The sequence below is a fragment of the Arachis duranensis genome, chromosome 2, assembly GCF_000817695.3.
Source record: "Arachis duranensis cultivar V14167 chromosome 2, aradu.V14167.gnm2.J7QH, whole genome shotgun sequence".
NCBI classification, from domain to species: Eukaryota; Viridiplantae; Streptophyta; class Magnoliopsida; order Fabales; family Fabaceae; genus Arachis; species Arachis duranensis.
The window spans coordinates 85533875-85539718 of NC_029773.3; the positions used below are offsets into that span (position 1 = coordinate 85533875).

The 5844-nt window shown below is 28.5% G+C and overlaps 1 non-coding gene across 1 annotated transcript in view; it reads left to right on the forward strand.

The window, feature by feature from the left end:
• The first annotated feature begins 5815 nt into the window (after positions 1-5815).
• Positions 5816-5844, forward strand: part of TRNAI-AAU (transfer RNA isoleucine (anticodon AAU)) — a 99-nt gene continuing 70 nt past the window's right edge. Inside the window, exon 1 of the tRNA in view lies at positions 5816-5844. This exon is cut by the window's right edge and continues 70 nt beyond it. This is a non-coding gene — a tRNA (tRNA-Ile).

Below are 5844 nucleotides of genomic sequence, written 5' to 3' on the forward strand. Positions count from 1 at the left end.
TAACAGAAAAATTTATAAATGCTTTTATAGATTCTGGAGCAACACAATGCTTTGCTAGTTCAAACATAAAACTTGATTGGAAAAAATTAAAGAAACCATTAAGAGTGAGAATAGCTGACAAATCAATACATAAAATTGACCAAAAAGCAGAAATGGCTAAAATTTTTATTCAAAATTATAGGTTCATTGTTCCATCTATATATATGTTAGATTCTGGAATGGATTTTATCATAGGAAATAACTTTTTAAAGCTATATCATCCATTCATTCAAGAATTAACATATATAGTTTTAAAAGCTCCACACGATTCTTCAATAAATCAAAAATCAAAACGTAAAAAAATACCAACTACTACTATAGAGAAGAGTTCTCTTTAGAATGTAGAGATCTTTTGGAAAAAGGAATTATAAGATTAAGTAAAAGTCCTCATGCGGCTCCAGCCTTTTATGTCGAAAACAATAATGAAATTAAAAGGGGAAAACGAAGAATGGTTATTAACTATAAGAAGATGAATGAAGCAACTATTGGTGATGCTCATAAACTTCCAAGAAAAGATTCTATTTTAGAAAAAATAAAAGGAGCGACTTGGTTTTCATCTCTTGATGCAAAATCAGGATATTGGCAACTTCGTTTAGACGAAGAAACAAAGAAATTAACTACTTTTACTTGCCCAACAAAAGAATCAACAAGTGTGTTACTCTATAAATGGAATGTATTACCATTCGAATTAAAACAAGCTCTAGGTATTTATCAAAGATTTATGGAAGAAAATCTAAAAGAGTTAAATGAATTTGTTTTAGTGTACATTGATGATATATTAATTTTTACAAAACAGGATAAAGAAGATCATCTTCAAAAATTATTAATAGTTTTAGAAAGATGCAAGGAAAAAGGACTAGTTCTTAGCAAAAAGAAAGCAAGAATAGCAAAACAAGAAATAGAGTTTCTTGGATTAATTCTATCCACTCAAGGAAAGCTAAAACTTCAGCCAAATGTCCTAGAAAAGGTAAATTTATTTCCTAATAAAATAGAAGATAGAAAACAATTACAAAGATTTTTAGGATGTATAAATTATATTTCTGATCAAGGATTTTTAAAGAATATAACAGAATACACTAAAAGCTTATTTCCAAAAATAAGTACTAAAAAAGAATGGAAATGGGATGAAGAAGACAGTATGCAAATTCAAAGGATTAAAGAATTATGTGAAAAACTTCCAGAACTTTATATTCCAGAAGAAAATGACTACTTAATAGTAGAAACAGATGCTTCAGACATAACCTGGTCAGGATGTCTAAAAGCTAAGAAAGCTATAAAAAGTTTGGAACAAGAAAAAGAATCACTAGATTCTAAACATTCCCCAAAGGAATTACTTTGCAGGTATATTTCAGGGACTTTTACTCCAACAGAACGGAGATATACCACTCATGAAAAGGAAACTCTAGCAGCAATTAAATCTCTTAAGAAATGGAAAATTGATTTACTACCCAGAGAATTTACATTAAGAACAGATTCAAGTTATCTAACAGGTTTCATACGATATAATTTAAAAGTTGATTATAATCATTGACGATTGGTAAGATGGCAATTATTTTTGTTACAATATCCAATAAAAATTGAATATATTAAAGGTGACAAAAATGTTATTGCAGATACATTAACAAGAGAATGGAGTTCGTCTACAACGCATTAGATCAAGAAATTCAGAAATACGAACAAGAACTCGAAAAATGCAAGCATTGCCAGCAAATAAGGACACAAATCCAATCCCTCAAGAAGGCCATTGAAGCAATGAAATCAACACAACAAGCAAAACCATCAGAGTTCAGCCAGCTAAGCATGGTGGACAAATCAGGTGAAGAAAAAATTCCAGAAAATAAAACAATTACTGAAATTATCAAAAAATCCACCCAAGATAAAAAATATTATGTAATTTATAATGGCCCCATGAAAGGAGTATATGATGCCTGGGAAAAAGCAGCACCATTTACACATCGATCAAGGATAATTCATAAAGGATGGTTTTTAACACTGGAAGAAGCAAAGGAATCTTTCAGGGAATATGAAGCTCTTCATCCAGAGCAAACCCTAAAAAGAGCAGATAAAGCTCCAATTCAAACCCAGAGAACAGAAATAATAAGAAACATTCCTACAAAGGCTGAAATCAAGGAAAAGAAAAGGGTCTGTAGATCAAATCTCAGAGAAACCCTTAACATAGTCTTAAATTGGACTGAAGAAAAAAGGGCAATCTTGGGATATTATCCTATTGCCAAAGAACAGCTAACAAAGCTGGTTATATTTCAATCTCACACAAGAATCAATTATAAAAGCAGAAATATTTTGCTTGTGTCCAGTAAAAGGAATGAAATTGAAGAAAGAGAGATAAGACTCTTAGTGGAATTTGAATCAGTATTCTACAACTTATCTGGACTCTTAGAAAAGCTCCCCGAAGGGATAAAGAGGAATCTCTGCTATTTGATAAAAGACAGAGAAGACCACAAGTGCCAGCTATGTGTCTCAGAGTTATCTGAAGAAAGCAATAATGAAACGAAATCAACCCACATGATAAAGGAAGGAGACAACGCATCTGAAGGCCACATAATGAAAGAGGAGGACAGCACATCTGAAGCATTTCTCAACATTATTGCATAATGACGTAAGCGCTTAGGTCATAGAGCACTAACAATGTAGCTGGTGCAAGATAATAAAACAATGACGTAAGCAATGACGTCATAAGAAGGGTAAGGATGGGAATTGTCCATCAGACCCAACCATTATAAATAGGTTGCTTAGGCAATTGTAGAAATGATCAAACAATAGAAAGCAGGAGGCTAAGAGTACTCATATGCTAGGAGAGCAAGGAGGAAGTGGCCGAGGCGATTCTATAGTTTGAAGAAGAATTCTCTTAGGGAAAACCAATTCTAAACTCCCCTCTGGAGTTAGTATCTACAATCTCCCCTCTGGAGATAAAAACATCTTATGTAAAATATACTAAATAAAGGAAGTTTTTCTCCAGAAAGGTACGCCTTTATCCTAATCTCTTAGTTATGAATTATTTAGAAAGCTTAGAATTAACAGAAGAATCTGATTATTATAGATTAACTGCTTTATTAGATAACGAAAAACAGGCTGTTCTAAAAACAGAATTAAACCTCAAACCAAATGAAAATTTTAATAAACAAAATCTTTTAAAAGAAGTTTTTAATAGAAAAAATATAATATACTATGGAAAAATTCAACTTGAAAGTCCTATAAAGATAAAATCTGCTAATGGAGAACTTGAGATAGCTTTGATAAATGATGAAGAATTGAGTAAACAGATTGAGAAAATTAAGGATCAACAAAAGAGATCAAAAATTGGATGGATTCATATTAGTACTATACAAGTCTTAATCAAATCTACATATATGAAAGGAATTAATTCACCAATAAGCTTAGCGATTTGTGATAAAAGAATTACTGATGACCCAATATATCAAATAATTGGAATTGTTCATGGAAACTTGACAAATGTAAACCTTTATCAACTGAAAATCTTGGAAGATCTATAAGTTTGGCTTATAAATTTCACAGAAAGAATCTAATGGAACAAGACGATGAACCATTTTCAATTACATATGCAATAAATTATGCTTTAACAAATAGCCATCATAGTATAATATTTAAAAATAGAGAAAGAATTTATGTTGATGAATTATTTCAGAAAATTATAAAAACAGAAATATCAAAATATAAAGCTATTGAAAACCCAGTTCTATTATTAAAAGAACCATCAGGAAAATTAGTTTCATCGAATTTTCAAATAAGAGAATCTAAAATTAATAGCCCTTTAAGTTTATCCAAGTTAAAGATTAAAGAAGAAAATTCTGAAATAAAAGAATTAACAAAAAAGGTCGAAAAATTAAATGAAACCCTAAACATTAAATTATGACAATAAATAAAGAAAAAATATATGTAATAATTTATCAAGACAAGAAACAAGAGCTCTTTGAAAGAGAAAATCGGTTGAATTATTTACAGTTTTCTGAAATAAATCAAAGGGCATTTGAAGCTCTAAAAACAATCTATGACAAGTTAAAAAGAGAAGTCGAAGAGCTAGAAAAATTAATAGAATCCCTAGAAAATAGTGATGAATCGATGATAGAATTTGCAGAAATTCTAAGATAAATAATGAAGCATACAAAGATTGAAAGACCAGAAAATAAAATAAAAAGGAAAAGGGCGAAAAAATTAAAAAGTAAAATAAAGGAGTATAAAAGGGAATTAAATAATCTTCAGATCGAAATTGATGACCTTATAATAAAAAAGATAGAAACAAGAATAAATATAAACAAGTTAGAGTTAAACTTAAAAAATTTATAAATGCCTGGAAAACCATATTATGACTTAAAAGAATTAAAACTGTTAAAAGAAAAAATGAAAAATGAAGTTGAAAAATTAAAAAGATATTTAGAAACAACAGAAAATGTAGAAATAAAAGAAGTTTTTGAGGATTTAAGAAATTATATTAAAGAAAAAGACAAACAGATAAAAGGTTTTCTATACAATAATCCATGCAAAAAAGAATATTATAAACTAAAGCAAGATTAAAAAACTATAAAAATCAGAAGTATAAATACTAGTAATACGATCAATACTTTTTATTATGAATTGAAAAATTATTCAAAGAATTAATAGAAATTTCGAAAAAGAAATTAAAAGAAAAGACGATTTTAAAATTTGGTATCAGAGCCAAATTAACGATTAAGAGTAACACTTTCTCTTTAAGCAACACTTTTAATGACACGTTTTTTCAGCCACAAAAAGACAAAAATCTGTAAAAACACATTTATACACTAGATGGCCCTACAAAATATAGATGGGAGTAGATAGAGTATATATAAGAACTATATAACATAAATAGCTAATAATGACAACAACTGGTTGGTGGGTTGCCACGGTTTACATATAATTCCATTTTGCACAAAATCGTAACAACAAACAAATTTACACATTTACGTAAATAACTCTCCCACTTTATTTATTTATGTAAATTGCCCTATAAAAAATGACTAAAATACTTCTATTATATATATTAATTTTGAGAATCCTAAATTTTAGTTCTTTATTTTTCTATCGTAGGGTTAGGATTTAGAATTTTTAAAATTAATATATATATAAAATAAAAATATTTTAATTATTCTTTATAATAAAGGTATTGTAGTCATTTTTTATAAAAAATAATATTAATTTAGACTAGTTTAATATTTGATTCACCATTTTTTCAGTTAAATTAATTTGTCTAGTCTAATTTTGATAAAAATAATATGATTTAATCGATTATATATATTAAATTTTAATTACTAAAAAATATTTTTAAAAAAAGACATTTTAGACATCTTTATCTGAGTAGCCATTTTAAAATCATATTGCACAGGTATGAAACTAAATGATGACATGAAATTAACTTTTTTAGATTGCTATCGGACAGGCAATTAAACTCTATAGTATACACACAATATTTATATTTTATGGGATTAAAAACATTTCTCAAATGAATTACACATTGAGAGATGGCACGGATTTAATTTCATCTTAAAATGTCATCCATCAATTGTTACGGCCTTTAATTAAGAGGTCTATCTCTCTCATATTCTTTTCACTTCTCTTCTTCATTTTCACACGCATTTCATGGGAAGAATCACTATTAAATATGGGTCTACTTAACAAATCCCATCCACATGCATCTTAGCAAATCAATTATTGCATGCACATTTACATGAGAGACCTTGGAAGTGTTCTTACTATACAGCTAAATATATAAAGAAAATATCAAGGCCTATTAGCTCAGTTGGTTAGAGCGTC